A 15,536-nucleotide genomic window follows, 5' to 3' on the forward strand; every position below is an offset into this window, starting at 1 on the left:
GATGCCTGAGAAAGAAAGGGAGGTGAGGGAGACTCTCAATCTGGCCAGATTTTATTCCTGCCTAAATTGTAAATTCTTGCCTAAAAAAATAATGATCTGCGCCTTTTGAGATCTTAAGTATCTTGGTTTGAGACCAAGGGGGCTGGTGCTTTTTATCGTGTTGCAATGTAATCCTGATTTAACCAGCAAACCTGAGAATTTTATAGTATGATTCATATATATAAAACATTTATTCAAAATTTACAATACAGCTTTGTCCACTGCCATAATATCACAGTAGGATCTCTCCAATCCTCTATCCCACATCACTGTCATGTTGTCTTGCCAAATATCCTCAGTAAGAACCCAGCTACCAATCTGGTTGGCTGGCCATTTTCAATCAATCAATATTGATTGAAAATAGCCTGGTTCTGAATATATGCCTCTTATAATCCATTTGGGAAGTCAGTGGGAACGGTGCCTACTGGTGGTTCCATGTCAGGGGTGCCAACTTGAATAAAATATTGGAGAGGGTTCTGGTAAGCCCTCCCCCACATAATCCATCACACCACACACACCATTTGAATGACAATGCCCTTCAACTTTGGGGGGGCAGCACCCTCAAATTTTATTTTATTGGGGGCACCAAAGGGACCCTGGCCCCTAAATGTTGGTTCCTGTATTCCATGTGCAAAGCATGTGAGTCTGAGTCACTTTGCAGAGTTCCCACACAAGCATGTCATATGCCCAACAGCTTCTGACATTAGTCTGGACACTCTCCATCAACACATTATGGTTCCTGTCCATGTTCCGCAACCACTAATATATATATTCATAACCTGACATTTGGCAGGTAACTGCAAGCAGCTCAATCTTATGCATGCTTACCCAGAAGGAAGTGTCAATGTGTACAATAGGATGTAACACAGAGTAGGTGTGCGTCAGATTGCAAGCATAAATCATTGCAGTGTCACAAAACTAGAGATTATATCTGCAATATTTATTTATTTTAAAATGGCAGCTTTTGTCATATCCACTTGCTCTTTGCTTTCTGCGTTGCTTACTAAAATGTGATGTCTTTATGGCTATCCAAACGCATAAAATGTTTAGTGTTTTAACATCAAAGAAATGGAACCTGACCAAATCCATTTATATGCGTGGGCAAGCCTCAGAAGTCACATCTATTGAGTTCAATGTGGCTTACTCTCGGGTAGGTATGCATAGAATTGCAGCCTATTGTTATCAACTTGCAAACACAGCTTATGCATCCTATCCTTCTCAGATGAAACTGAAGGTATTTTTAATATTGCAAGAATTTCGATCTTTTCACCCCTGTCGTCACATTTCATATGCTAAATTATGCTACTGAGCAATTTCTCCCCCCACAAAAACCTACGTAGCCACGTTGACCTGATCTTATTTCAATCCCTTACTTCAAACCTTCTATGGCGTGTCATTAAGTTATTGCCTAGCAGATGGGAAGCATAATACATTCATTAGCATCCATATGTCACAGAAGTTGTGCATAAATTTTTATTTTGATAGACTAATTGAAAGGTAGAGAAATTCATTTTAATATTATGGGAGAAGTCATGAGATACTCACCACTTAAATAGCGTGACATGCCTCAGTTTAGAATCTGGACGTTTCTCATTATCAAGGTTAAAAACTGCAAATACAGGCATCTGCTCCACACTTCCTTGTAGAATTTCTGCACCGGAAGGGTGCTATATGCATTTTTAGTAAAACTAGAGTCTCAAAACTGACGATCTTCCAGGTGTCACAATGTCAGGGAATGGGAAACAAAATAGTTTCAAGATCGGATTTTCTTTCCATTTACTCGTACATATCTAAGAAATCTTGCACGTTTTTTACAGATGTGGGTGTGTTAAGATGCACTCACAGTTCCCGAATGCAGCAAAAACATCTTAATGCAGTGTTCCGTTAGCACCAAACAAGGACACTTCCAGATGACTTGTTTACTGAACACCCATCCTGATTTGTTTGCAGGGAGCTTAGATGATGTATCATCAAAGCAACAGTTACCCTACATTTTGCAGTGCATTTTCCTCATTGCAAAAAGTCTGATAATTTTGGGGAGCGACCTCCCAATCAGCTGTAAACAAGCAACCTGAATTTGTCAGTATAAGATTGAATCCAACTCCCATAATAGTGACAGTCTGGAGGCACACCAAGATATATTGCAGGACTTCCATGCAGATGTGTTGTTTTATTTTTGTTTTATTAACAGGCACCCGTGGTGAGCTATGAATTTCGCTGGAGCTGCAAGGCAGGAAGGTGCTTAACCCTTCTCCTATCAAAGCTACCTCCCACAAACTGCTTTATTCCTGAAGGGAGATAGTATGACCTTCTGCCATGGATAAGAAAGGACGGTTTTCACTGGAGAAAACGGCCCAGAGGGAAAGGGCTAAACAAACACACACACACCTGCCCTGCACTCCTGTCACCTTCCCAAGGTCTGTGTTTCAGAACAAAATAAATCCACAAAGGTCAAACTACTGGTTAGGCTGCCTAGAATTGAGGGAGCTGAGTATGTTCATCCTGGAAAAGAAGAGATAGGATAGCCATCTTCAAATATCTCAAGGACTGTCATGTAGAAGATGGACCAAGCTTGTTTTCTGCTGCTCCAGAGGGTAGGACTCAAACCAATGGATTAAAGTTACAAGGAAGGAGATTCCAACTCAGGAAGAACTTTCTGACAGAGGTATTTGACAGTGGAACTCTCTTTCCTTGGAGGTTTTTCAACAGAGTTTGCATGGCCATCTGTCATGGATGCTTCATCTGAGATTCCTGCAATCCAGGGAGTTGCACTAGATGACCATCAGGGTCCCTTGCAACTCGACAGTTCTTTGATTCTATTAACATGCATAGAATATATTCACTTCTGACCATCAGATATGGAGGAAGAACAGTAGAAGTGGCCTGAAGGATCAGGTCAAAGGTTCACCTCGTCTAGTATCCTGGATCCTAAGATGCCCAGCCTGACACTTGCCTGGAAGCCCGTCAACAAGACCTGAAGGCAACAGCCTCCACTATAGCTGATCCGCAGCAACTGACATTCAGAGGGATACCACTACTGAAACTGGAGATCATCATAATATCTTACATGCATTTATTTAACCTCTTCTTAAAGGCATCTGAGCTACTGGCCATCACAACTTTTGGGTGAATTCCATAAATTAATTATGTATTGTCTGAATTATTCCCCCCCCCCTTTTGCCTGGCCTGAGCCTCCTGCCAATCGATATAATTAGATGGCTCCAGGTGTTAGTATTATGAGGAAGGAAGAGAAAACCCTGTCTCCATCCATGCCTCTCTTTAAGACCATCCCACCTTTCCTATGCATTGGGTTAGCCAAAATCAGCTTGCTGGTAGCTGTCATTCACCTGGCAGCTCTTAGGCTATTAAATGTGAAGTATATCGTGAGGTTGGGATGTTGTTTGGCTTTCTATGGAGGGGAAGTTAAAGTTAATAATTCCCATTGTAACAGAGGAGTGTGGAAGATATGGCAAGTGTTGCTTAAGTCTGAACCATAACAAATATGCAGAGAGCAAAGTCAGGTGATAATTGATCAGACACACATCCATATGTGGTAGGCTTACCTCTACATTGTTAGCTGACTCTTACTTTTAACCTGAACCTTGATTTAGATATTCTCACATGGTGTGATTTTCACAGACGTATAGCAAAGGTGGGCAATGTGCTGCCCTCCACTTGTTTCTGGACTTCAGCTACCATCATCCCTGGCTATTGGCCACGATAGCTGACGCTGATGGGAGTTCTAGTCCAACAACTCCTAGACAGCATCACAATGGTTACCCTTAACCAAGGGTTTTTTCCCAGCCAGAAACTGGAAGTCAGCCTCCAACTTAACTCTGGATCAACAGTTTCAGAAAATGTTAAAAGAACAGGTGAAAGCAAAAGGGAACAGTGTAGACTATGATTATTTTGTTGAATAATTGGGTTTTTGGTTCCATATGTTTTCAGCAGTTAAAGTTCCAAAGCTGCTTCAGTGGCACACAGACAATTCTTAAGGAGGTTATAGATTAAGCTACATTCATACACGGCGAACATTCAGATATGTACCGAATATGCATCCGCTTTTAATTTTGACAATGAAAACAACAGCCCCCCAAGGAAGGAGGAGGGGGAAAGGTTTGTTCTTTGATTCATTATGTGTTTACTTGAAAATCAATAAATGAATACATTTTAAATCTAGTACCCCAAAAGCTGATAGCTCTTGTAATCTGTGCTTTCCTCTACCACCTGACTCTGGTCCTGAACTGTATGCCAGGCAAAGCTCTATGTTGCTGCAGAGTTTCCTCTCCTATAAATATCTCGAAAGTCCCTCTGCTCCTTTCCACAGCAAACATGTTCTAATGAGGGTATCGCTGATTTCTGACTGCAGCAGGCAAGCAAGCAGATTCTACTACATGGGAACTGCTGCAGCTCAGGTATCTGATGCCCTCTAGTGTTAGGCCTTGGAACTCAAGAGTCCTCAACAATATGGGACAGCTGGGAGGGGGGGGGGCATGTTTCACTGCTACTGCTCCAGGGGCAATGCTCGGAGCATGGTGGGAATCAAACAGAGAGTTTGGCGGTGGAGTATGATTCCACAGGATCCTGTGCCCTCTTGTTTCCTTGGTATACATGACCCCCAAACAAAACAAAAAGACCCTAAAACTATACAGGCTCTGTAGCTAGCACAGTTAATTTCCTTCCAGTGGTTGCAATGGAAAAGGGAAGAAGCAGAAGAACAAAGCAGCCATCAGTTGTTCCATTTTCTGTATGAACTGCTGTGAGGCAGCAGGTAGCGGTTCTGCCAAGTTCTCCCCCTTGGTAGATCGGACTGCTCTGTAAATGTACAATGACTGCTGTATGGCACCCTTGAAAAGGATATGCTACAGTACTACGTATTATCTGACAGCCTTCCCAACTTTCCAGATATTTAGGACCACGCCTCCAATGCTGGCTGATGCTTTGATTTGATTTAATGTCTGCATTCTGGTTTTCCAACAACAAATGTTGAGCACAAAATGGCTCAGCATAATCACAATATCATTGTGCAAAACACTTGGAGGGCACCAAGCTGAGGAAGACTGACCCAACAGGTGCTGACTTGTTGACCTTTCAGGAGTTTTTCCTATTTACTTTTACATTTGGCCATCAAAGTTCCAGAGGTTCCTATTTTTCTAATTTAAATAATGTTGGCAAGGTCAGTTATCAACGCTGCTTTTCAGTTTCAGAAATTGTTGCTTGTTTCTGCTATTGCAATATGATGTTCCTTATTAGATGTATTTTATTACTCTTTGCTCAACAAATCTTGGCAAGACTAAGGGACTCCCGCAAGTCTTCCCTCCATAGCAGGCAGGGTCAACAGATGTTCCACAGTCTGATGCCAGTGGCCTTCTTCATTGTAAGATAACTCTGACACGCAGCGTTTTCAGCAGAGAACCAGGCAATTAAAAAGCTGCTGTGCATTTTATTCTGTGGCTCACCGTGCACAATATGGCTGATTTATTGAACACTTTGTCTTAGTGCAAAAGCTAACAGGATGAAATGTGCATAGCACCTTGGTTCAATGCCACGTCTGCCCTCATCTTATTCTGAAAGATCTGTGCCCATGGACGGTCTGGGAATCAGCATGTTTTTACATGAGTAGAATGTGTCCTTTTATTTAAAATGCATCTCTGGGTTATTTATGGGGCATAGGAATTTGTTCATTATTTTTTTTCAAAATATAGTCCGGCCCACCACATGGCCTGAGGGACAGTGGACCGGCCCATGGCTGAAAAAGCTTGCTGAGCCCTGATCTGAGCAGTCACTAGATACACGAAACATGGGCAAATCATTTAACCGAGTGCAGTTTCAAATTCAGCCATCCAAACGCAGCCCTTCTTTAATACCTACCACTATGCAGAAAATCTAACAGATTGAAGGAGTTTTCCCATGTCTTGCTTCCTGCTTAGAAATTTGTGCATGGAACTGAGAGCACAAAGGCAGTCCCTTAGAACCACGAGCACAAGGTTCCTGCAACTGATTTATTAATATTAGCAACAGGAAAGAGTTACAAAAGTTTTAGCTATATGTACTCCTAAATAACTCATTCCTAGGGTTCTGCATTAATCAGATTATTTCCCACATTGCTTCGGTGTCACTTCATATGATTTTATCAACACCACAATCTCACCAACTAAGCTATCTGTGCAGTTTGCATTTCCACAGGTCTACCACCATATTCTCCTGCTAACCTAGCAGTTCGAAAGCGCGTCAAAGTGCAAGTAGATAAATAGGTACCTCTCTGGCGGGAAGGTAAAGGGCGTTTCCTTGCGCTGCTCTGTTTTGCCAGAAGCGGCTTTGTCGTGCTGGCCACATGACCCGGAAGCTGTACGCCAGCTCCCTCGGGCAATAAAGCGAGATGAGCGCCGCAACCCCAGAGTCGGCCACAACTGGACCTAATGGTCGGGGGGTCCCTTTACCTTTAACACCGTATTCATTGAGGACAGAACCCATAATGAAGTCCTGTTAACTACGGTAATATCTAATTCCGTCAGACCTAAGAACATAAGAATGCTAAATTTTATCCTCTTTCTGTGCTTTTTTTTTTTTTTTTTAGGAATGCGGTGTTCTTTCCATTTGCAGTTTGTTAATGAAGAACAAGACCCAAATATACCTGCTGAGAATTCCCCCATGAACAGCAGTATTATGATGCAATCCATTGACTCCACCGCAATCCTGCTGCCTATTCTGTACCCTCATCATCTCCTGAATTCGACAGATAATGCTGCTGCTTTGTTTTCTCACAACAGAGCCTTTGCAAAAGGATGGGTGTGAGCGTGTGCCAGCACTTGGCAGCCAGACGCTTTGGATATTTTCTCGTGTCCTTGATTGCTTGTACTAATCATAACAAGGCAGAGTCCTCGAAACCCAAGGATTATCAGCAGTGCATGGCACAAAGCTTATTCGTTCCACATACTCTCCCAAGGACCTGGAATGGCCTAGTTTGACCACACTGTGGACTGCTAACAAGAGATAATTCCCAGCGAATGGCAGAGTCACTGCGAAGTGGCTGTGCACCTCTTCCATTTGATAGGTTGTGTTTGAAAAGAAACATATCAATGGAACTAGTGGGTGTGTGGATCTGTGCCTATACTGGGGATGATTCTCAACTTTCAAAGAAATCCTACACGGTAAGAGAGAATGTGTTCCCACCAGCTGTTTTTGTGCATGGCAAGTAATATCTGTGCTGAATACCCCACCTACATTCTGTATTCCCCTTCATATTCGCTCCATAATTCAACACTGCTTAGTTTATTAATTACTTTGTGAATTCATTACTTTATTGGTTGTTGTGTTCAAATAATATTGCTGTCTGGAGGGCCACTGCTCCTTGGCTGGTCCTGCCCCTACAGTACACTGAATTCGGGGTCCCTGTGTTGGCTACTACTGCCAGCAACAGCTGTTACACAGCCCATGGCTTCAGTAGTTGCAGCAGGGGCTCCCTCTGCTGGTGGGGCCAAGCAGATGCACACCTCTTCCCAATCATTTTAATTTGATTTTACAATACCAAATTATAAAGGTTTTTTTTTAAGATACATATCCCTATACAGAAATTCCTCTGAATCTCATGACTTGCCCCTCCCCCCTCCCTGGAGTCCTATTTTAAACATCTTCTTTGAACTTTAACCGTTGTATCAATCCATATTTTCCATGGTAATTGTTACACTACAAGTGAAATCAAAATCCTGCCAATGTTTCCATCTGCTTACAGTGGTCTCTGAAATAACTTGTAAATTTCCCCCATTCTTTTGTAAAGATTTTGTCCTCTTGGTTCCTGGGTTTCCTAGCGCCTCTGCCCAATCTTAACCTCCTCCAGGATCACAGTCAAGGGTTAGCTTCACTCCCTAAATCTGTAACCAAGCCTCAGCCCAAGTCAATGAAACAACTCGTTGTTTTCTTGTTTACCTTTTCTCCACTTCCCTTCCTCTGTTGTTTCAGGTTGCAGAACTCCTCAAGGCAGTCATCTCTTGTTACGGACTGGGTGGATGCTGAGGTATGGTGGGAGGCACCAGCCAGGGAACCCCCAGGGGAAGAAGAAGAAGAAGAAGAAGAAGAAGAAGAAGAAGAAGAAGAAGAAGAAGAAGAAGAAGAAGAAGAAGAAGAGGAGGAGGAGGAGGAGGAGGAGGAGGAGGAGGAGGGGGAGTTTGGATTTGATATCCCGCCTTTCACTCCCTTTAAGGAGTCTCAAAGCGTCTCACATTCTCCTTTCCCTTCCTCCCCCACAACAAACACTCTGTGAGGTGAGTGGGGCTGAGAGACTTCAAAGAAGTGTGACTGGCCCTAGGTCATCCAGCAGCTGCATGTGGGGAGCGGAGACTCGAACCCGGTTTCCCAGATTACGAGACTACCGCTCTTACCCACTACACCACACTGGCTCTCAAGCGGAAGAAGGCTCAGGGCCAGGGGATCGGTGGAAGGATGCCTGGGTCAGAGGGAGAAGACTGGGAGGAGCAAGTGTCGGAAGGTGAAGAGGCAACAGGGTTTAGTGAGCAGGAAGGGGCTGGGGCAGAGCAGAATCCAGACTCAGAGGCAGAAGATGTCAGGGACTGTGCTGAGCAGGGCTCCACTGAGGAGGACTGCTGGGAGCCTGATCCTGAACCTTCCCAGGAGCAGCAGGACAGAATAGATTTGGAACAGTGGTTTGCAGAGGGGCATAGTTCAGAAGGCAGGAGCTGGGAAAAACTGGATGGAGAACAGCTAGGAGAATAAACACTGGAAGAGTGGGGCTTAATAGATTCACAGTCTCTGGACAGCATTTCTCCACTCAGCCCAAGGTCAAGAAGAGCTCAGAAGGTCTCAGAACAGAAAGCACAGAGGGTACAATTTGTTTTGAAACTAAATGCCCTGATTCACCTAGCTTTTTTTCTGTAGGACTTGATCCAGGATTCTTCTCCCTTTTCTATTAATATCACTTTTAAGAGAAGGAAAGTAAAGGGCTGCAACCCTATGCCAATTCACTATTCTGTTAAGTTCATTTTAAATAGCTGCACAATGGACAGTGAGACTGCTGCCATTAAAGCAGGACTCCAGTCAGTCTAGCTTCTTTCTATGTTTTCTGCCTATGTCTACTGCTTTATTCAGCATGAAAACACAATGAAATTATTGATTGGATATGCAAGAAATTTAATGTGATTTTAAAAAAAGTTCCTGCTAGATATTAAAAATGTCCTCACTGAGAATTCATGGCGTGCAAATGAATTGTAGCAAGACATATAAGCCATGCAATTTTCTTTTCCTTCCTTAAATAAGCAAAGCATTTATAATAAGGCCAGGGGAATTAATCTAGTTCTAGTAAATGGAAAGGTAGAGAAGTAAATTTATGGCTCTCATTCTTCTGCTCTTTTGGTTTCACTGTTCAGCATACAATTCCTGTAAAGGATACAGCAAACACATTGGTTGAGTGCAATTTGCATTGTTTATATTCATTACAATACTCTTTATTATATAACACTATTTTCAGGAAGCCTAGAGTAGCTTACACAAGACTCCCGGTCATATCCCATCCAAACATTTGAAAATCTTCCCGTTTATTAGGTTATCCATTCCTTTTCCTCCCTGCATATGCCCTAAGTGAATATATACATACTTGATTTTATTTGTATGCTGGCTTTCCATAGTTAAAGGGACGTGGGTGGCGCTGTGGGTTAAACCACAGAGCCTAGGACTTGCCGATCAGAAGGTTGGCGGTTTGAATCCCCGCGACAGGGTGAGCTCCCGTTGCTCGGTCCCTGCTCCTGCCCACCTAGCAGTTTGAAAGCACATCAAAGTGCAAGTAGATAAATAGGTACTGCTCTGGCGGGAAGGCAAATGGTGTTTCCGTGCGCTGCTCTGGTTCACCAGAAGCGGCTTAGTCATGCTGGCCACATGACCCGGAAGCTGTACGCCGGCTCCCTCAGCCAATAAAGCGAGACGAGCACCGCAACCCCAGAGTTGGTCATGACTGGACCTAATGGTCAGGGGTCCCTTTACCTTTACTTTTCCATAGTTAAAACTGTGCTCAAGGCACCTTGCCATATGGGGGGAAAATACATAATTACAAGCATAAGAAACACTGGGCAGGTGTGGATACATACACCTATACCCCATAACTGGGAAGACATTTCATCTCTTTTCAATTGGACACACAGCAGAATCAATCTGCAGTGAGCTTTTATTTTTGGAATGGCACCAGTTTCTCAATAAGCACTTTTCAAGGACAAAAAAATATGCACTAGATGTAGACTGTGTGTGGACTATGTAGGGAAAAAACAAGTACTCAGCGTACATTGACTGTGGAATAAAATGTCTATACAATGATACCTCGGGTTAAGAACTTAATTCGTTCCAGTGGTCTGTTCTTAACCTGAAACTGTTCTTAACCTGAGGTACCATTTTAGCTAGTGGGGCCTCCTGCTACTGCCGCACCACTAGAGCACGATTTCTGTTCTTAACCTGAAGCACTATTTCTGCATTAGCAGAGTCTGTAACCTGAAGCGTATGTAACCTGAAACGTATGTAACCCGAGGTACCACTGTACACCATCTATTTGTCCATTGATGTGCCTATACTTTCGGCCCGGTTTTCGTCTGTCTGAAGGTTGTTGATAAAGTTAGAAGCAGAATTATAATCCCTGACACAAGACCCCGAGTTCCCTATCTTGCCCCCCTATCACTTCCCTCAATTTCAGCTTCTTGTTATCCACAAAATAAGTGAAATGTCCTTGTTTCTGTGGCTTCCAATGTATAGCATTTTTTGCTTTGTGTCATTAATGCCTGAGGTACGTTAGTTTTTATTTGCAAATCAGCATTGGGTTAAAAAAACAACAACCCCAATGTACTGTCTGTTTTCCCCCCCACATTACTATTAACTTCATTTCTCTCCCCCCCTCCCCCCCCCACTGGAAGGATAGCTTACACCCCATTCACCATGGCAACTGAAGGAACTAGCAACAGACTCAGGATTGGGGAGGGGGGAGGGTTTTTGAAAATATCCCCATTCTAAAATTGGTTTTGTGTTCACAGCAACACATTCTGCAGTTGGAGGAGGAGAAAGGTTTCCCCCTTGGGAGGAATCTCCAGGAACAGATGGGAGGGAGGGGTGTAAAGGAGGCAATGGCTGCATTTAGCATTTTAAGGGTTAAAGGTTATGATATACAAAGTTTTGCCCAGTCTCTCTGTCTCTAATAATGACCAAATTCTTAACCTGATATGGTTTCCTGTAGTTGCAAATGTGATATTTTTTAAATTCTAAATCTCCTAAAAGACAATGGCATTTCTGTTTGTTGCCTATGGAACTCTCGAAACAGTACAGTCGTAGCTTGAATCTCGAATGCCTTGGCTCCTGAACAAATTGGCTCCTGAACGATCAAAACCGGAAGTGAGTGTTCCGGTTTTCAAACATTCTTTTGGAAGCTGGACGTCTGACGGGGCTTCCATGGCTTCCGATTGGCCGCAGGAGCTTCCTGCAGCCAATCAGAAGCCGCACTTTGGTTTTCAAACGTTTTGGAAGTCAAATGGACTTCCGGAACGGATTCTGTTCGACTTCTGAGGTATGACTATACACTGATGGCTTCCACTCCCAATTCAAAATGCTGGTTTTGACCTTTAAAACCTTTCTTGGCTTAGGAACAGAATATCTGAAGGACCATCTGTCTTTCTCTCTCTTTATTTTTAACTTCCTGACCAAAACCTCAATATAATAGTGGGTCTTCTACAGGTGCTCTACCATCTGAGAACAATGGGGTCTTCTCGGTGGTAGCACCACAGTTATCATAGATCTCATGGAATCACAGAGTTGGAAGGATCATCTAGTCCAACCCCCTGCAAGGCAGGAATATACAGTTGTCCCATAGAGGGATCAAACCTACAACACTGGTGTTATCAGCAACACGCCCTAACCAACTGAGCTATCCATGGAATATTATATGCAGAGAGTCTCACCTGCTGCCCATTTTTTTACCATTCCTGCATGAGGCAAAGACCCAAGCCTATTTTCATGACTTAGAAGTCAGTTCCGTTGAATTCAATGGAGCTTCCTCTCTGGGGAAGCATGTGTGATAGTGCAGGGTTAGACCACGATCCACTCTAGTCACAGGCAACTAGCCGTGCACAACAAGAGATGAGGATGGACATGGTTGTACATATCGGCATCAAAATATATATCTAGCCCAGTTCGCTGGGGCTAAGACGAGTGTTACACAATGCAAATGCACACCAAATACTGTGGGCATGGAAACCTATTTCCACATCCTGCTTGGGTCTGGGCGTTTGTCTTCAATGTCCACAGCTGTCACGCGAATGATGAATGTGCTAGTTGCATTGACCACTTTTCCAAAGGGGAAAGAAAAAACTGAGTCCTGTGGCACCTCAAAGACTAACAAAGTTATTGCAGCATAAGCATTTATCGACGACAGTCCACTTCATCAGATGCAGGGATTGTTGTTTTGCATTACAGATACATATACAAATGGTAGGTGGGTGGGATATTGCAAACAGTGAGGTCAGAAGGAAATACAGAGGACTCCAATGTAGGGATAATTTTGTTATTAACACAAAAAACCCTATTCAATTAATAACACAGACTTTTCTATGGGAGGGGTGAAAGCAACTATTTGTCAGGCTCCAGTTTGCTTTCCCTGTTGAGATTCACCTGTGCACATCTTTAGTTATAGCAGATCTCACAAGACTTTCTTATCCAGCCCGGTGTTGAAAAGTGGCTGATCTGAATGGTTGATTCAGTTATTTCTTTTATGTTTTAGTTTATGATGTGTGTTTTTACTTCCAGCTATATTATTGTTGGCTGCTTTGACTCAGTTTCTTTCTTTGTCACCTTGCTTCGTATTGAGTTTGTATATAAATATTCCAAATAAATAAAAAACCAGAATTTCTGGGAGATATTTATGGAAATGTGATGCTATTTATCTTAAAGATAAAGATGTCAGGATCCACACATTCTGAAGTTGCAAGACATGTGTTAATAGAAACAGCCGTTACTCTGTACAAATGAAGGAGGCCATCTGAAATATTTTAACCTAACCACAACTGACAAGCTTGCCGCTTGCTTTTATTTCTCTGATATATTGCTTAAGTAATCTATCATTCCTAATGGAAAGACAGTATTTGAAATAAATTTCCCTTGTTCATCTCGGTAGGGATGCGTTGAAAATGTGAAACAGTCATGGCTGCAAAATGATTTCTCTCCGTTAACTGTAAAATCGGTGTGTCTTCAGCATAAGTCTTGTGGCTTTTAATGAGCCGGCTGCTAGAATGGAGCTAATATTGGTCTAACATAGTCATGACTTTAGGCAATTACAGCAGCAGTGTCAAGGTACAATGCTTAGGCGGAAAGTCAAGTTAGAGGCACCCCCCCCCCAACACACACACAGTAGCCATCAAAATTCCACTAGCACCCACCAATCTGAGTGCCACTTGCTAATGATGTACTCATATGGCCCATGCCTGGAAAGCATCAATCAGCACATGATGATGGTTGACTGGCTCACTCACTCACTCTTTAACATCATTCAACCCCATGCAAATACAGTAAAGGTAAAGGGACCCCTGACCATTAGGTCCAGTTGCAGACAACTCTGGGGTTGCGGCACTCATCTCGCTTTACTGGCCAAGGGAGCCGGCGTACAGCTTCCAGGTCATGTGGCTAGCATGACTAAGCCGCTTCTGGCGAACCGGAGCAGCGCATGGAAACGCTGTTTACCTTCCCGCTGGAGTGGTACCTATTTATCTACTTGCACTGTGTGCTTTCGAACTGCCAGGTTACAGTACAGCAGTCTAAAAGAGAGCTCAGCACCACCTGCCACACAGGTGAGTAGGATGTTTGTTTAGAAGGCCTACAGGAATCCCAGGAGAACAGTTGGAAACCACCCCCACTGAGGTCCAGCGCTGAGGGCCTTCGGGCGGTTCCCTCACTGTGAGGTTACAGGGAACCAGGCAGAGGGCCTTCTTGGTAGTGGCGACCACCCTGTGGAATGCCCTCCTACCAGATGTCAAGGAAATAAACAACTATCTGACTTTTAGAAGACATCTGAAGGCAGCCCTGTTTAGGGAAGTTTTTAATGTTTGATTTTTTAATATTCTATTGAGAGCTGCCCAGGGTGACTGGGGAAACCCAGCCTGAAGGGTGGGGTCAGAGCCAGATTTATGTATACGTTAAGTAGGCTGAAGCCTAGGGCCTCTAAATCTCACCAGCCTGCCCACTCCCCAGCAGGCAACCTCCCCTCCCAAAATTGCAAACCTAAGACTTCATGCGAGGGCAGGGCAACTTGGGCCTCTAAATCTAGGGGGCCTCGCCAACCTGCCCTCTCCCCAGTGCCGCTGTCTCCCCTCTCCCAAAATTGCAAACCCAACATTTCATGCAAGGGTAGGGCAACTCAGGCCCAGCAATTATGAGACTCAGGGCAGTGGGGCCCAATGTGAAGAAGTGGGGCCCAACTTTAGGTTTTTTTGTAGGGCCCCAGTTCACAGCCAAAGTCTGCAAAATCTTTTAGATATAAATAAAATCCATCTAGATTGCCCTGGTGCAGGGACCCCCTTAGGAGCAGCCTGCAGGGCCCAGTTTGGCCCAATCCCTCCAGTTGCCTTAAGGTCAGCCCTGACGAGATTGTGCAATGGTTGAACAGACAAGCCCTGCACCTTCTAGGTCCCTGGTGTAACCATTCAGAGTACAGACTCAAGGATAACTCATAAGAGGCAGCTACAGTTGCAAATGGAAACAAAATATCTGTGAAAGGAAGAGGGGCAGGTATGCTCAAGTATGTTGCAGGTAGAAATACTGTTTGTAATGAAGTGAGAGCAATAGTTGCTCAAATTAACAAATAAGAAAGTTTTGAGAATTTACATGCTAGATTAAAGTTGATTAATTCATTGAGAAGGGGATTATAAGAAAGACACTGGGGCCTAATTTGAATAATTTGGGCCTAATTTGAATTTATTTCCACACTGTGGCTGCAGACCAAATCACCTGTCAGGAGAGCTTTGAGATTCAGGTGATGGTCAAATGCCTTGTCAATCCCAGTAGGTATATAACAGGACGACCCGGCCTGCCCAGCAGGCCCTGTTTCCCTCAATGCAAAGTGCTTCCCTCTTTTGCCTCAAAGGTCTAATAACAGATTTGTACTGGGGAAACCGCCAGGAAGGGAATAGTTAAATAAACTCTTTCAGAGCATTGCCACACTGATCTTGATCATCTTTGCTTCACTCAATTTTGTTTATAACGTTCTTCTATTTTCTTTAGATGAAGAGTGGAGTAGCCTCTCTTCGTCTAAATCTGGCCCTGGTGGTGTGTAACAATTTAAAATAGGTAAAGGCAAAAACTTTCCCTTGTTTGTTCCCAGCGTCTGATATCTGGAGGTATAGTGTTTCTGAATATAGTTCAACATGGCTATCATGCCTACTAGCTTTTTGGCGTTTTGGCCAAGCAATGTAGTAGCCACCATGACATGGTTTCTCTACCATTATTATTTTTCCTAATCCTTCAAAAAA

The sequence above is a fragment of the Podarcis liolepis genome (assembly GCF_965112155.1).
Source record: "Podarcis liolepis genome assembly, chromosome: 4".
Classification (NCBI taxonomy): Eukaryota; Metazoa; Chordata; class Lepidosauria; order Squamata; family Lacertidae; genus Podarcis; species Podarcis liolepis.